Source organism: Mustela putorius, unplaced genomic scaffold, assembly GCF_011764305.1.
Source record: "Mustela putorius furo isolate JIRA1106 unplaced genomic scaffold, ASM1176430v1.1 tig00003988_pilon_pilon_pilon, whole genome shotgun sequence".
NCBI lineage: Eukaryota > Metazoa > Chordata > Mammalia > Carnivora > Mustelidae > Mustela > Mustela putorius.
Window position 1 is genome coordinate 2,674,321 of NW_025422127.1, and position 18,610 is coordinate 2,692,930.

Sequence of the window (18,610 nt, forward strand, 5' to 3'; positions counted from 1 at the left end):
TTCAGTTTTTAGTCTGTGTCATTTTAGTCTCCAAAGTATAATTCCAAGTAAGACTATAAAGTCTTAACATTCTTACCACTCTAAAATATATAAAACAGAGAATCCCCAATACTTAGTATCCCTCTTTCCCTACACTGATACCTTATTATCCAATGAATCTGCCCTGTGGTAAAGTAGGCAGCTGCCTACCATGTGCCAAGAGCAGTAGAAACAGTTCCCAAGATTTCACAGAAAGGAAGATAACTGTGGTGCCTCCGTGGCTCAGTTGGTTAAGTGTTTGCCTTTGGCCCATGTTATGATCACAGGGTCCTGGGATCAAGCCCGAGTCAGGCTCCCTGCTCAGTGAAGAGCCTGCTTCTCTCTCTCCCACACAACCCCTGCTCATTTGGACTCCATCTCAAATAAATTAGTAAAATCTTAAAAAAAAAAAAAAAGAAAGGAAAGGAAGATAATGCTCCTGCCCTTACAACTGAAATCAGGAATTTAAAGATAAATATGTGAAATTTAAAAACCAACAGAAATTCAAAATAATGAGAAAAGCAAGTTCATTTATCTCTGATTTTCCTCCAAGATTAGACCTCCTTAAATGCAGGGATTGTGCTTTAAATCATCAGCAACTTGAAAACAGAAGGCTCAGGGCGCCTGGGTGGCTGAGGCTGGGTAAGTGCCCAACTCTTGATTTCAGCTCGGATCATGATCTCAGGGTCATGAGATCAAGCCCACAACGGCTTCTTGCCCAGCGAAGAGACTACCTGAGATTCTTTCTTCTCTCCCTCTGTCCCTCCACACTCTTTCACACATGCATGCTCTCTCCCTCTCCTCAAATAAATAAATATATAAAAGTAGAAAGCTCAAAAATATAAAAATTAAGAGTACAAATTAATAAGAGCTGGGTAGCTTGAATCATGGAGAGTTTCCTAAACGATGTTAAGTTTGCGCTGGATTTTTCAAGGGTGGTCAAAAGAGAGCTGACGATAACTTGAAGGAGAGCAAAGGGACAAGGGATAGATAATTTACTCAGTCTAGTTCAACCTGGCTGACTCAGTCCAAAGAAACAAGTTTAATGAAGTATCAGTGAGTGGGGCTGTCCTAAGATCCTGCTGAGACATGTGGGATTTATGCAACTGAGAGCCACTATCACAGGGGAATGAAAGGATGATGACGATAATAACTGGAATCTCTGAGCAGCGAGAGGCCAGTTTCTCAGCTAGTAGCACTGACCAAAAGTAGCAACAGAAGCCAAAATCCTTGTCCTGGTTCAGAATGTAAAAGTATTTCATGGACCCCGGGTTGGCTCATTCAGCTGAGTATCAGGTTTTGGCCCAGGTCATGTCAGTGTCATGGATCAAGCCCTTAGTCAGACTCCCTGCCCAGTGCAGAGTCTGCTCTCAAGCAGACTTCTCTCCCTCTCTCTCACTTGCTGTTCCTCCCTCTGCTCATGCTCTCAGTTCTATAAAATAAATAAATAAAGTCTTTTTTTAAAAAGTTATTTCGGGATGCCTGGGTGGCTCAGTTGGTTAAGCCGATGCCTCTGGCTCAGGTCATGGTCCCAGGGTCCTGAAATCGAGTCCTCCATCAGGTTCCTTGCTCAGTGGGGAGTCTGCTTCTCTCTCCGCCTCTGCCTGCTTGTGAGCGCACGCGCTCTCTCTCTCTCTGACAAATAAATAAAATCTTTTTTTTTTTTTTTAAAAAAGGTATTTCATCATTGGTGCAAGAATAAGACTCAAACATATACCATTACTTTTTTTTTTTTAAAGGTACAAGCAAACTCAGGATAGCCAACAGGGTTGGGGGATAAACATGGTTTTTCCTTCCCAGTGCCCAAATGATTGACAGCTACCCCCTTTCTACCGATAGTGATGTGAAAAGGGAAAATATATATTTTTCAAATGTGAAATTCTTTTTTTCTTTTTTTTAAGATTTATCTATTTGAGGGAGACAGAGAACATGTACGTGAGCAGTGGGAGGGGCAGAGGGATAGAGAGAATCCCCTCCTCTCAGTGTGGAGTCTGACCTGGAGCTCAATCCCACACCCAAGATCACAACCTGAACCAAAAATTAGTCAGGGACTCAACCAACTGAGCCACCCAGGTGCCCTAGGGAAAACATCTTTAAATGGAAGGAATACATAAGTAGTGGTGTGCTCATCTATCAAAGAGAAAAAAAAGCAGCAATGTCATGAAAAATATTTTCATGAAAGATAGGGTGCAAGGGGAAAAAAAACACAGGATGAAGACAAAAGAGAAACTTAGTTCTGATATACCAGAAAACAGAAAAGGGAAGAAATATCATTCAAAATAATTGCCTCGCTTTTAGATTCTGCCATCTTTCTTCCAAGCCTACCCTCTATAAGGTAAGAGAACGTGCAATGAGAAGAAATATTCCCAAACAAAATAAACAAATGCCCCATATCCCAATACCAGAGATTTTTAGTGCCCCCAAGTATATGGATTATATTTATAATGAAACCGAATCTTGACAATGCTTGCCTTTCATAGGGATTCCCTCATCTCTCCTAAAAATGCAAAAATTATCATAAAAACATAAACACTATCACAAAACCCAGCATAACACAATCTCTGAGCAGGGTCTAAGGAAAGTCTCAAGGAAGAACAGGGGATAGCTATCTTTCTCACTGCTGCCAAAATAAAATAACAATAACCAAAAGTCTGAATGCTCTTAAAGGGTATCACAGATTGTGGCCTGTTTCTTGCCTTGCAGCCTTCCCAGAATGGACCAGTGGGATTTATCATGAACCAAATCTGTCAGGCAAGCTGAAGACAGACATGTAAGTTCTAATGAGCAGTGGTGAAAAACATACTGCTCCATTCAGCTCCAAACAATGATAAATAATTCAGGAAAAGAACTGCTGCATACAGAGCATAGCAGCAGGATTTAAAAATAGACAACAGGCTACAGAACCTAGGTAGGGGAATCAGGAGTCAGAGAAAATGGATTTATGTCAACAAATTCCCAAGCCCCTGCAGTACAGAATGCTACTGAGACTGTCACTCAAAATGGATGCCAGTATTTTAGTGTGCTTTTTCAAAAAAACAAGTATTTTCCAGGAATTTGGCAAATTTGGTAATGAAAACTAATAAGCAATAGCATTATTTGGCAATAGTAGGTATCACAGAAAAAGCAGATCAAAATGACACACGGAAGACATGTTCTTAAGAAAAAATTATAAGGAGGTTAGGGGTGCCTGGGTGGCTCAGTCAGTTAAGTGTATGACTCTTGGTTTTGGCTCAGGTCGTGATCTCAGGGTCATGAGACTAAGTACAAGTCAGGCTCTGTGCTCAGCATGGAGTCGGCTGGAGATTCTCCTCCTTTCCCTCTTCCCCTCCCCCTGCACACGCACGTGCATGCTTTCTCTCTCTCTCTCTCTCTCTCAAATAAAAAATAAACACATAAAATCCTTTTTAAAAATTAGAAGGAGATTAAAATTCTATCTTCTGTACCACCAAGGTCTAGGTCTAAAATCAATTTGGGGGCGCCTGGGTGGCTCAGTGGGTTAAGCCGCTGCCTTCGGCTCAGGTCATGATCTCAGGGTCCTGGTATTGAGTCCCGCATCGGGCTCTCTGCTCAGCAGGGAGCCTGCTTCCCTTCCTCTCTCTCTGCCTGCCTCTCTGCCTACTTGTGATCTCTCTCTGTCAAATAAATAAATAAAATCTTTAAAATAAATAAATAAATAGATAAAATCAATTTGGACTTTGGCTTACTAATCATGCCTCTAGTAACAAGAGTACATAGCACTGGGACGCCTGGGTGGCTCATTGGTTGGGCAGCTGCCTTCGGCTCAGGTCATGATCCCAGCACCCTGGGATCGAGTCCCACATCGGGCTCCTTGCTCAGCAGGGAGCCTGCTTCTCCCTCTGCCTCTGCCTGCCTCTCTGTCTGCCTATGCTCACTCTCTCTCCCTCTATCTCGGACAAGTAAATAAATAAAATCTTAAAAAAAAAAAAAGAGTACATAGCACTAAAGATTTTTCTATTCATTTTACACCTTTAACAGATCCAATCATGCAATACATGCAAACACAAGATTCTCACCTGTAATGAAAAGGGTAACTTGAAAACTAAACAGAAGCCATGATCATGTTCTCACCAGAATTATTTATATTTTTAAAGATTTTATTAATTTGTTTGAGAAATAATGAGCAAGAGAGCATGAGCAGGGACAGAGGGAGAGGGAGAAGCAGACTCCCCGCTGAGAAAGGAGCCTGATGTAGAGCTCAATCCCAGCACCTTGGGATCATGACCCAAGTTGAAACAGATGCCCAACTGATGAGCCACCCAGGCACCTCTGTTCTCACCAGATTTTAATTAAATTCTGAGTCTGACAGAATTGACTGAGTTTATAATTAGATGAAGACAGTCCAAGATCCTAGGTTCATGTAGATGGTGAAGGTTTCAATGTACTCAAGAATGCTTCAAGTAGGGGATCTGACCAATAGTGTGGCTGGACTGTCAATCTTAAGACTGGTGTCCTGAGGACCCTAAGAATGACCAGAACCCAGATGTACTCTAAATACTCAATAATGTATGTAATGAAAATATAACATTTTATATCCGAACTGCATTTCCCCATAGCCAGTCTCTTCATATGTTTGAGATCAATTTCAGAAAACTGAAAATTTTAAGATCATACAATGATGCCTATACTACCTATACTGTGTGATATAAAATACCAAATAAACCATCATCTGGTTCTTTTATATACTGCTCTGTCCTAATAGGTGAAACAGGACTGAAGAAACTCTTTTTCAGTATAAACTACAGACCATTTCAGTATAAACTACAGACTATTACGTAAATTCTTTTTCAGTATAAATTACAGACCAAAATGCTTATGCCTCATCTTTTTTTAGAAGAAAAATTGGCTATGTCTCCTCCTAACTATGCCATTCAACTTAAACTACACAAAGACCAGAATGCATGTGTAATAAGATGAAGGGTTTTTTTCAATTCTTAAATTCTCTAGTTTCTAAGTGTAAACACTAAATAATATTTTCAAAAGGCAAACAGGATGGCTCATTTATTAACATATAATGTATTATTTGCCCCAGGGGTACAGGTCTGTTAATCGTCAGGTCTGTGAATCGTCAGGCTTAAACATTTCACAGCACTCACCATAACACATACCCTCCAGACTGGCTCATACAAAAAGATGGTCCATCCTAAAACACTTCTCCAGGGGCACCTGGGTGGCTCAGTGGGTTAAGCCTCTGCCTTCGGCTCAGGTCATGATCTCAGGGTGCTGGGATCGAGCCCTGCATCGGGCTCTCTGCTGAGCAGGGAGTCGGCTTCCCCCACTCTCTCTGCCTGCCTCTCTGCCTACTTGTGATCTCTTTCTCTCTGTCAAATAAATAAATAAATAAATAAAATCTTAAAAATAAATACATACATACATACATAAAACCACTTCTCCAGGCATGACATAATATGGTCAAATCTGCTATTTTCCATCCCTGCTCCACTCACCAGACAGTAAGCCAACACTTCCTTTCTCTGTAAATCAAGGCTTTCTTACTGTTGCCAACAGACAGTATGGTCAGATAGACCTGGATTTGAGTTCTGGTGCTAGTACCACCTTTGGTTGTAGTAAAGAAACACTACTCTGGGTCTTACATTTTAGACAGATCCACTCTAACCCTCTTCTGACCTGCCTATCCCTTTAGGGCTAGATGTTCATGGGACCAAATGGACATACTACCCGAAGCCCCTGACTCTACCACCCCCAACTATGGTCTGGATCCCAGAATTCCCTGCCCAAGCAGTTTAGAGCCCACTTTCAAGTACTTCAATGGATCTCCTTAAACTCTGTCCTGCCATAGACAACACCCACTGTTGTACACATTTCATGGTTTGAACGTTGGCCAGGGGACAAATGATGAGGGTGAGGATAGAGACTAGACTTAGAGGGTACCCCTACACTATCCCATCCTGTCTCAGAACTTTGAGGAGTCCAAGAACTCTGGCCTTCTAGGTCACTAGGAAAACATATATGTAAGTGATAAGGGGCATTTTTTTCTAACACTTTTTAAAATCTTGACTTACAATTTAAATATATAGATATACAGAAACTGTGCTTCCATTCATGTTCTTGCCCTGAAATTGTTAGGAGCAGGCCTATCTAGTCCTATCAAATACCAGCTGTGTGATCTGATTAGTTTGCTTTTGTTTTGTTTTGTTTTGTTTTAACCTGATCTGATTTGTAACCACCTGTGTAAACTTCACTTTACTGACCCATAAAATAATCTCCTTCATAGAATTTTAGTAGGATAAAATAATTTTCAAAATAATTTTGCATGGTGCCTGATGAACAGCAAATCTGAGAAAAACTGAAGTTATTATTATATATTCTCTGCCATCACTCTTCTCCCTAGTATGGGCAAAAAAGTAGGGCTAATTTCAGAAAAAGTACAATGGAACAGCCATTTGTTATCTGTGGGTCTCATTTTAGGGATTTCTGTCATTGATTCCATGGAAGTCTGATAGTATTGGTTGTCTAGAAATGCCTCAAGGTATATAACTACTGAAGCTAATTAGGATTCTCAAAATTAAACATCCATGGCAATGCTCAAGGGACTAGGGACACAGAAAAGAGATAAGGGCAAACAAATCCACCAAAAAGATAAAGTTCAAATGTGTCTAATAAATAAAGAAAACGGGATTCTGGAGTTAACTAATGTAACTTTCTGGGAGAAGAAAAATTATCAACTTCCTAAGTGTCAAATAAAATACAAAACTTTTTGTTGCTGTTATTCACTGGGAAACTGAGGATTAACTGGGCTGGAAGCTCAGAACTGTGACGATTTTGTAATAAAGATTACACGAAAGATCCTTTCATTTGAACCAAACAGATATTGTTTTGAAAAAAAAAAAAAATACACTTAAAAAAACCAACCTACACTAAAGTCATCTTATTCTATAAGATCACCACACCAGAGTTGTGCCGTGTAACTTTACCTCTAATCCTCACTTACCTTTGCCCTAACAAAGAATACAACTATGGGATCTTAGACAAAGAAAATTCAGTATTTTATACGGTTAGTTTTTAGAGACTGAATTCCCAGCTCTGCCACTTACAAGCTGTGTGATCTTGGGCAAGTTACTTAATCTCTTGGTTCCTCAGTTTCCCTTATCTGTAAAACAAAGGTAACAGTAACTATCTAATGGGGTTATAAAGACTAAATGAGTTAATATACAGGTAAAATGCTTAGACACATAGAAAGCATTTAAATAAATGTTAGCTATCATTTATGTTGTTGTTATTTAGTTTTTTCTAAACTAAATATAAGAAGACTGGGGTCACTATTTTAAAACTTGGAGGAATTGGGGTGCCTGGGTGGCTCAATCAGTTAAGAGTCCAACTCCTGATTTAGGCTCAGGTCATGATCTCAGGGTTTTGAGATCGAGCCCAATGTCAGGCTCTGCTCAGAGCCTATGTGGGATTCTCTCTCTCCTCCCTCTGCCCTACCCCTCTTTAAAAAAACTTGGAAGAATTAATATAGAAATAATATTATCTGTTTTTTATAGTTCCTCTGAAACTGCGGGACCTGCTATAGACTAAGCAGGCCCAGAGTGACGTTAGGTTTTAAGGTCCTCAATATGCATTTTCTCCTTACAGACAAATATGGTAGGATGCAATCTAAGATTCTTGTGCCAGGGGAATGAAGTTCCCTTTCTGCACCTACCAGAAAAAGCAATGGTACAGGAAACAAACAGGTAAATTACATTATTACATTATTATGTTAAGTGCTAGCTAGAGCTGCTAACAAGGTTAAGTGGGAATAAAGGGAGCGGAGATGCAGATCATACCAGAAGAAACTTAATCTTTTCGGACAAATAGTAGGTAGCCAAACAGAAAAGTGGAAAAACAGACCAAGCTTCCATATTCACCAAATGGATAAGAGGAAAGTTACTTAACCTCTCTAAAACTCAGTTTCCTTATCTATAAAATGGAATGATCACAACACTTTTCTTAGAAGGCTGTGAAGATTAAATGAGATAATATAATCAAGTACTTAGAACACAGTGCCAGGAACACAGTGTGAACCCAACAAACAATAGTATCATTAACAGAGACATATGGATCACTCTGATGCTTTCTCAGAACAGAAAAGTATTACATAAAGAAAGCAAGAATGTAAGGCACTCACAGAAAAGTGAGTGAGAAAAAGCTAGAGATGAGTGGAAACAGGATCATAAAACATCTTGCATACTAACTAAAACTATGAGAAACTTGTAAAGGATTTTCAAAAATGAGTTACATCATCATATTTCTATTTTAGAAACATTACTTTTGCTACAAAGTGGATGGCTTAGAACACAGATAAAATAGAGGCAGACACAACACCTAGGAAAAAGATGAGATGAGAATTCTAACCACAGAATAAAGGGACTGGGACCCTAGAGGCATTAGGAGGTAGAATCATTAAGACTTAGTGACATATGAGATGTGTATGATGATTAAAAGAGGAAGATGGGGCGCCTGGGTGGCTCAGTGGGTTAAAGCCTCTGCCTTCGGCTCAGGTCATGATCCCAGGGTCCTGGGATCAAGCCCCCCGCATCAGGCTCCTTGAGCCTGCTTCTCTCTCTGTCTCTGCCTGCCACTCTGTCTGCCTGTGCTCGCTCTCGCTCTCTCTGACAAATAAATAAATAAAATCTTTAAAAAAAAAAAAAAAAAAGAGGAAGATATCCAAGTGACTGGATAGAAAAGCAGCTTCTCAAAGTGGGTCCTGATATGCCTGGGAATCTATAAGGTTTTTTTCTACAAGATCAAAACCACTTTTATAATAATACTTAACATATATATTCACATATATTATATATGAATTAACATTAGGTACATATTATATATATGAAATGAAATGTAATATATAGTAATAGGCCCTTGTTTGCCCTTTTCACTCTCATGCTCTCACAGGTATATGATAGTATTTTCCAAAACTATGTAACATGTTATATCACAACCAACTGAATGAAAAGGCAGATATGAGAATTTGTCTCTGTTCTATCAACCCCTGTTCTATTAAATTAGATTTGTATAAATGAAAAACATGACACATTCCCATTAAATTCTATTGTTAACTATTTTGAAGAATTCATTTCATTAAAAACTTGCACATGTAATAGATTATCATTTTAAAATTAATAAATGTTTTTAAATTTCTCAGTTTTAATTTCTAATACACTGATACTGATAGATATAATCCACATAAACAAAAGCTCTTCTTTTGGAGGCCTCAATAATTCTTAAGAGTGTGAAGAAATTCTGACACCAGAAAGTTTGAGAACTGGGGTAGATATTTCTACCACTGAAATCAGAATCCTGAAGGAGAAACTAGTATGCAAGTCCGGACAGAAAGAAAATAAAGTTCAGTTTAAAACATGGTAAGTGTGGAAATGAGGGGAAGACAGTGGCAGAGTAGGAGAATCCTAGGCTACCTTGACCCAGGAATACAACTAGAGAACTATCATATCATCCTAAATAACCCAGAAATTGATCTGAAGATTGGCAGAACAAACCCCACAACCAAAGGTAAAGAAGAGGACACACTGAAGAAGGTCGGAAGTAAGGATATGTGGCTTCAGAGAGAAACAGACTGTAGTTGCTGCAGTGGGAAGGGAGGTGCCATTGCGGAGACAGGCAAGAGATAAACTAACACAGAGCAGAAAACAAATTCCCCTAGCAAATGGCATGGAAAGTGAAAGGGGCAAAATTTCATGCCTTTTGGCAACCGGTGGGGCTTAAAGCCTAGAGTTTTAAAGGCCAGTGTTCTTGGCTCTAATAGAGCTCAGAGGACACTGGGGCTACTCTTGGAGAAAAGGCAGGGCAAACATGTTGTATGGACATACAACATACAAACAGTGATCTGAAGAGGGCAAGGGACACACAGTGGGTAAGTTACTTGCTCATCTCAGAGCATGTCCCAGAGAAGTAGCATTTACGGAGAACGAAAGAACTGGCCGATGACACTTCCCTCCCCAACCCCTCAGCATAGGCACAAGGACACCTGCAGGAACCAGCCCCGCATGGACACCTGCTCCCTAACTTGCTTATGCCAAGCCCCACTCCCTACACTCTGGTGGAACCACCTTTCCCAGTCACACTTGGCTCAGTCCCAGCTTGACAAGCCCTCTCCCCCAGAAAACCAACCCAAACTCCTGCCAACACTTCATCTCCTGACCAGGGAGATTTATGAGGCCTTAGTTCCAGTGGTGGTGGCAACAAGACTCATTTTACAAGCAGACCAGAACATACCTAGTTAAAACAAGCCACATTCAGACCAGGAACCAACCACTCCCCACAAAAGGCAAAGAGAGCCTCTGTAGACAACTGGCCTGAAGGATAAGATAAAGCAGCCAGGACACGACAGCAAAGTGCACAAAGCACACATTGGAGACACTGTCAGAAGCACCAGGCCCTGGTGAACAGGGGATACTACACTGCTGGGCACTATAAGACCTCTTCTTATAAAAATCATTGTTGGGCACCTGGGTGGCTCAGTGGGTTAAAGCCTCTGCCTTTGGCTCAGGTCATGATCTCAGGGTCCTGGGATCAAGTCCTGCATCAGGCTCTCTGCTCAGCAGGGAGCCTGCTTCCTCCTCTCTCTGACTGCCTCTCTGCCTACTTATAATCTCTGTCTAAAAAATAAATAAAATATTTTAAAAAAAAATTGTTCTTATTGTGCCTGGGTGGCTCAGAGGGTTAAAGCCTTACCTTCATTCAGCTTAAGTCATGATCCCAGGGTGCTGGGATCAAGCCCTGCATTGGGCTTCTTGCTCTCCCTCTCCCACTTCCCCTGCTTATATTCCCTCTCTCACTGTCTTTCTCTCTCTCTGTTAAATAAATAAATAAATAAATAAAATCTTTTTTTTTTTAAAAAAAGGCAGTAAGACAAAAATAGATAGTTACACATAAAGGAAACCCCATTATCAGACAAACAAAAACAAAAGAGGGTGCCTGGGTGGCTCAGTCATTAAGCTTCTGGCTTCAGCTCAGGTCAATATCCCAGAGTCCTGGGATCAAACCCAGCTCTGGGCTCCCTGCTCAGTGGGAAGCCTACTTCTCCCTCTCCCCACTGCTTCTGTTTCCTCTCTCACTGTGTCTCCCTCTGTTAAATAAATAAATAAAATCCTTAAAAAAGAAAAAAGAAGTTCATCACCACCAAACCACCCCTATAAGAAATATTAAAGGGGACTCTGAGTTTAAAGGAAATATCAAAAGTGACAGTATGAGTGCTCGCTTCGGCAGCACATATATTAAAATTGGAACGATACAGAGAAGATTAGCATGGCCCCTGCACAAGGATGACACGCAAATTCGTGAAGCGTTCCATATTAAAAAAAAAAAAAAAAGTGACAGTATGAAGTTAGGAAACACAAAAACAGTAAAAATTAATATTTCTCTAAAAATCAGTCAAGGAACTGACAAAATAAAAGGATATAAAATATGATACCATATACCTACAATATGGGAAGGAGTAAGGAATATATTCAAACTTAACCTTCAATTTAATATAGACTAGTATATGCAGAAGATGTTATACATAAACACAATGGTAATCACAAATCAAAAACCACTCATAAATATGCAAAGAATAGAGAAAGTAATCCAAGTATATCACTAAAGAAAACCAGCAAACCATGAAAGAAGAAAAGAATCAGGAAATCTGTAGAAACAACCACAGAACAAGTAATAACAATAAATACATATCTATAATTACTTTAAATGTAAAAGGATTAAATACTCTAGTCAAAGATACAGAGTGACAAAAAGGATTTAAAAAAAAAAAAAGAGCCATCTATATACTGCCTGTAAGAGACTCATTTTACATCTAAAGACACCTGCAGATTGAAACTGAGGAGATGGAGAAACATGATAAATGGTTTTCAAAAGAAAACCAGAGTAGCAATATTTGTATCAAAATAGACTAAAACAAAGAATGTAACAAGAGACAAAGGACACTATAGGGGCACCTGGACAGCTCAGTCGTTTGAGTGTCTGACTCTTGATTTCAGCTTAGGTCATGATCTCAGGATCTTGAGATCAAGCCCAGCATCAGGCTCCACTCAGCAGAGTCTGCTTTTGATTCTCCCCCTCTCCCTCTGCAAGCTCTCTCTAATAAATAAATAAATAAAATCTTTTTTAAAAGGACACTATACAATAATAAAGGGAACAATCCAATAAGAACATGTAACAACTGTAAATATTTATGCATCCAACATGGAAGTAAGTACCCAAATACATTAAAATAGTTAACAAACATAAAGGAACTAATTGATAATAATACAGTAATAGTAATACCCCATGTACATCAATGGACAGATCATCTAAACAGAAAATCCAGAAGGAAACAATGGTTTTGAATGACACACTGGACCACATGGATTTAACACGTATATTCAGACCATTCCATCCTAGGGGCACCTGGCTGGCTCAGTCCATAAAGCATGGGACTGTTGATCTTAGGGTTGTGAGTCTGAGCCCCACCCTGGCTGTAGAGATTACTTAAGGAAATTCTTAAAAAGTTAAAAAAAAAAAAAAAGAACATTCCATCCTTAAACAGCAGAATATACATTCTTTTCAAGTGCGCATGGAACATTCTCCAGAATAGATCACATATTAGGTCACCAAAAAAGCTTCAACAAATTCAAAAAGATCAAAGTTATGTCATGCATCTTTTCTGACCACACTATGAAACTAGGAGTCAACCACACAAAAAATATGTAAATACCACAAATATATGGAGATCAAGTAACTACTAAACAATGAATGAGGGGCACCTGGGTGGCTCAGTTGTTAAGTATCTGCCTTCAGCCCAGGTCATGATCCCAGGGACATGGGATCGAGCCCTGTGCCAGCCTCCCGGCTCTGTGGGATCCTTGCTTCTCCCTCTCCCACTCCCCCTGCTTGTACTCCCTCTCTCACTCTCTGTCAAATAAATAAATAAAGTCTTTAAAAAATAAATAAATAAAAAATAAACAGTGAATGGGCCAATAAAAGAAGAAATTTTAAAAAGTACGTGGAAACAAATGAAAACAAAAACACAATGATTCAAAAACCTTGCAACACAGCAAAAGCAGTTCTAAAAGGGAAGTTTATAGCAATACAGGCCCACTTCAAGAAGTAAAATCTCAACTTAACTTACACCTAAAGGACCTAGAACAACAAACAAACAAACCCTAAAACCAGCAGAAGGAAGGAAATTATAAATATATCAGAGCAGAAATAAATCATATAGAAACTAACTAAATAAAAACAGATCAATGAAACCAGGAGCTGATTCTTTGGAAAAAATCAATAAAACTGATAAACCACTAGCCAGACTTATCAAGAAAAAGAGGAAGGAACCAAATAAATACAACTCAAATGAGAGGAGAAATAACAACAAACACACCACAGAAATACAGACAATTATAAGAGAAAATTATGAAAAACTATATACCAACAAATTGGAAAACCTAGAAGAAATAGATAAATTCCTAGAAACATATAACCTACCAAAACCGAAACAGGAAGAAATAGAAAATTTGAACAGACCAACTACCAGCAAAGGAACTCAATCACTATCAACAAACTCTCAACAAACAAAAGTCCAGGACCAGATGGCTTCACAGCAAATTCTACCAAACATTTAAAGAAGATTTAATATCTATTCTTGTCAAACTATACAAAAAAATAGAAGAGGAAGGAAAACTTCCAAATTCATTCTATGAGGCCAGCATGCTCTAATACCAAAACCAGACAAAGACAGCACAAAGAAAGAGAACTACAGGCCATTATCTCTGATGAACACAGATGCAAAAATCCTCAACAAAATACTAGCAAATCAAATCTAACAATACATTAAAAACATCATTCACCACAATCAAATGGGATTTATTCCTGGGTTGCAAAGTTGTTCAATTTTTATAAATCAATCAACACAATACATCATATCAGTAAGAGAAAGAACTATATGATCACTTCAATAGACATGGAAAAGCATTTGACAAAGTACAACAGCCATTCATGATAAAAACACTCAACCAACTAGATTCAAAAGGAATGTACCCCAACATAATATAGACCATATAAGAAAAACAGACAGCTAGCATCATCCTCAATGTGGAAAAACTGACAGCCTTTTGCCTAGGATCAGGAACAAGACAAGGGTATCTACTCTTCCCACTTTTATTCAACATAGTGCTGAAGTCCTAGCCACAGCAATCAGGCAACAAAAATAAAGGCATCCAAACTGGTAAGGAAGAAGTAAAAACTTTTACTATTTGCAAGTGACATGATACTATATAGAGAAAATCCAAAAGACTCCACCAAAATATTGCTAGAGCTGATAAATGAATTCAGTTAAGGAACAGGATACAAAAATCAATGTGCAGAAATCTGTTGCATTTCTATATACAAATAATGAAGCAGCAGAAAGAGAAATTAAGAAAATAATTCCATTTACAATTGCACCAAAAAGGGGCACCTAAGCCGCTGCCTTCGGCTCAGGTCATGATCTCAGGGTCCTGGGATCGAGTCCTGCATCGGGCTCTCTGCTCAGCAGGGAGCCTGCTTCCCTCTCACTCTCTTTCTGCCTCTCTGCCTACTTGTGATCTCTGTCAAATAAATAAATAAAATCTTTAAAAAAAAAAAAAAACAATTGCACCAAAAATAACAAGATATCTAGGAATAAACCTAACACAAAAGGTAGAAGACCTGTACTCTGAAATCTATAAAACACTGATGAAAGAAATTCAAGACAATACAAAGAAGCTCATGAACTGGAAAAACAAACACTGTTAAAATATATACTACCCAAAGAAATCTACACATTTAATCCAATCCCTATCAAAATACCAACAGCATTTGGGGCACCTGGCTGGTACAACTGGTAGGGCATGCAACTCTTGACCTTGGGGTTGGGAGCCTGACCCTCATGTTGGGTGCAGAGATTACTCAAAAATAAAATCGTTGGGGCACCTGGGTGGCTCAGTGGGTTAAAGCCTCTGCCTTCAGCTCAGGTTGTGATCACAGGGTCCTGGGATCGAGCCCCACATCAGGCTCTCCGCTCTGTGGGAAGCCTGCTTCCTCCTCTCTCTCTGCCTGCCTCTCTGCCTACTTGTGATCTGTCAAATAAATAAAATAAAATATTTTTTTAAATAAATAAATAAAATCTTCAAAAATAAATAAAATCCTTAAAAATAATAGTAATAAAATGATAAAAAAAAATAAAATAAAATAGGGGCACCTGGGTGGCTCAGTGGGTTAAGCCGCTGCCTTCAGATCAGGTCATGATCTTAGGGTCCTGGGATCGAGCCCCGCATCAGACTCTGCTCAGCAGGGAGCCTGCTTCTCTCTCTGCCTGCTCTCTGCCCACTTGTGATCTCTTTCTGTTAAATAAATAAATAAAACCTTAAAAAGAAAAATTTGCTGACTAGGGGCACCTGGGTGACTCAGTCATTAAGCATCTGCTCAGGTCATGATCCCAGGGTCCCAAGATTGAGCCCCAAATCAGACTCCCTGCTTAGCAGGGAGTTGCTCCCTCTCCCACTCACCCTGCTTCTGTTCCCTCTCTCGCTGTTGTCTCTCTCTGACAAATAAATAAATAAAATCTTTTTTAAAAAATCTTTTAAAGATTTTATTTATTGAGAGCGAGAGAGAATGAGGGAGAGAGAGCATGGGGGGCGGTAGTCAGAGGAAGAAGCAGACTCCCTGCTGAGCAGGGAGCCTGTTATGGGACTCCATCCTGGGACTCCAGGATCATGACCTGAGCCGAAGGCAGTTGCTTAACCAAGTGAACCACCCAGATACCCCAAACCTTTTAAAAACATTGTTTTTAATTAAAAAATTTTTTAAAATAGCTGACTAATGTAACAAACTATGCCCTTTGTTCATCAGCAGAAGTGATAGACTGGAAATAGAAATAAATCTTTCCTGATTAAGAATGGCGTAAGCAGGAGCCACTCTATCCCAAACGTGGCTCTACCAGATTCCCAGAGCTCAAAGTCACCCAATTACTGAAATATGTCCTAATTTCACAAAATAACTCCAAAGAAATATTTTCTTCAAGTGTTTGATAACTACATGGTCCTATACAATACTCCATCTCTCTGAATTTTTACATAGACAACTACAGTTTTGCAATATACAGATAATCTTTAAGAAATCCTAGCATATGTTTATCAAATCATCATAAATGCTGATATAAGCTCCAAAACTAATAAAAAAAATTAAAGAATTACCTAGCAAGATGCACTTAGGCTGGAAAGTCTGCTTTAAATGGTCAACTCTACCCTTTAAATACAGAAAAATGTGATTTTATAAATATAGCCATTCTTTTGATAAAAGGACTATATGGATAAGAATAGAGAAAAGGCATATGAAAGCCAGAATCTAGCATTACATCCGAGAACACTGAACAAGAAAGGATATATTATCACACACAAGCTGTCACTAAAATCTTTTCACACCATCATCTTGTGCTATGGTAGCTAACCTATTTCTAGCTCTAAGCCTGTATCTGATTGATTTGCAAACTTTTGAAAGTAGCTGGGCTTCAAATGACACCCAACATTAGAAGTATCTTTTTGTCTGAGTTATATTTAGCCTCTACTCCCACTCCTTTTCTGTTTAAGAACTGGAGGAAGAGGACAACTGGGTGGCTCAGTTGGTTGAGCGTCTGCCTTTGGCTCAGGTCATGATTCCAGGGTGCTAGGGGATCGAGTCCAGCATCAGGTTCCTTGCTCAGCTGGGAGCCTGCTTCTCCCTCTGCCTGCCACTCCCCCTGCTTGTGCATGAGTGTGCTCTCTCTCTGACAAATAAAATCTTTATTAAAAAAAAGAAAACAACAAAGAACTCAATTCAGGAAGGAATTATTGGACAGTAGTTATTAACAATGGCTGTTCCTAATGTTATTGAAAACTTCAGCAGTGGAGGGGGCAAGGGAGATTTGATTTCTGACTAACATGAGGTAAGAGAGATCATATTATCTTCCTGGCAGAAACAACTAAAAAAACCAGACAAAATGGGTAAAACCATGGTTTTTAAGACATTGGACATCAGGCAATAACCAATAGGGATTCCTGAGAGATGGGAAACAAATAAGGTAAGTCTTAACATTACCCAAGCTTAATGCCTAGACACTGCTTCCAAGTAATGTCAAAAAAAAAAAAAAGGTGAGAGGGAGAAGTCCAGGAGAAACCTAGGCCGAATCCAACATGCTCCCTGAGTGGAGAACACAGGAGTGAAAATCTGAGAAAGCAAAAGAGTCTAGAGTTCACAGAAGAGAGTATACTCCTGGGGAAAATATTTGTAAACCGTATCTAAGAAAGGAATTGTACCTAGATATATAAGCAACTCTCAAAACTCAAAGAAACCATTAGGCAATGGGCAAAAGAGGGATGTCTGGGTAGCTCAGTTGTTACATGATCCCAGAGTCTTGGGATCAAGCCCCACATCAGGCTCCCTGTTTGGCAGAAAGCCTGCTTCACCCTTTCCCACTCTCCCTGCTTGTGTTCCCTCTCTCACTGTCTTTCTCTGTCAAATAAATAAATAAAATCTTAAAAAAAAAAAAAAGGAAATGGGCAAAAGACATAAGCAAACGTTCAAAATCATTAGCCATTAGGGAAATGCAAAACAGATAAATTATCTCTATATATCTACCATAATGGCTAAAATAAAAAATACTGGTGCACCTAGGTAACTCAGTCTGTTAAGCATCTGACTCTTGCTTTCAGCTCAGGTCATGATCTTTCTCATAGGTGGCATGGGTCATTAGATCAAGCCCTGCATCAGGCTCCATGCTCAGGAGGAGTCTGCTTGAAGACTTTCCCTCTGCCCTTCCCCGACACTCACGTGTGCACACATGCACTTTCCCTCTCTGTCTCCCTCTCTCTCAAATAAATAAATAAATAAAAAGAATGAAATAAAATAAAAAATACTGACAATGCCAAGTATTGACAAGAATTCAGAAAACATGGATCACTCATATATAAGTGATGGTAATGTAAAAATGGTATAGCCACTTTATCTAGTTTGGCAGGTTTATGTAATTACTCTTGGGCATTTATCCCATACAACTAAAAACTTACATTTACAGAAAAACCTGAACAAAAATGTTCATAGCAGCTTTATTCACAATGGCCAAAAATTGGAACCAACACGGAAGTCCCTCTAAAAGTGAATGCGTAGGGGCGCCTGGGTGGCTCAGTGGGTTAAGCCGCTGCCTTCAGCTCAGGTCATGATCTCAGGGTCCTGGGATTGAGCCCCGCAATGGGCTCTCTGCTCAGCAGGGAGCCTGGTTCCCTCTCTCTCTCTGCCTGCCTCTCTATCTACCTGTGATCAATCTCTGTCGAATAAATAAATAAAATCTTAAAAAAAAAAAAAAAGTGAATGCATAAACAAAATTAGAACAACCACACCAGACTACTACTCAGCAATGAGAGGATACAAACTATTGACACGTGCAGTAATTTGGATGGACCTCAAGGGAATTATGCTGAGTGGGAGAAAAAGTCAATCTCAATGGTTATACATGGTATGATTCCATTTAATTAACATTATGACATGGTAGATTAAAAAACTGGAGAACAGACTGGTAAAGCCATGGTTATAG

General features: G+C 39.3%; 1 protein-coding gene and 1 non-coding gene across 26 annotated transcripts in view; one reads left to right on the forward strand and one right to left on the reverse strand.

The window, feature by feature from the left end:
• The window catches only part of R3HDM2 (R3H domain containing 2), a 165,340-nt gene that overhangs the window by 94,330 nt on the left and 52,400 nt on the right, over positions 1-18,610 (reverse strand). The gene's annotated exons all lie outside the window — the stretch shown is intronic.
• On the forward strand, positions 11,247-11,353 carry LOC123389670. Its single transcript, XR_006604301.1, has one exon. It is a non-coding gene; the product is annotated as a U6 spliceosomal RNA (small nuclear RNA).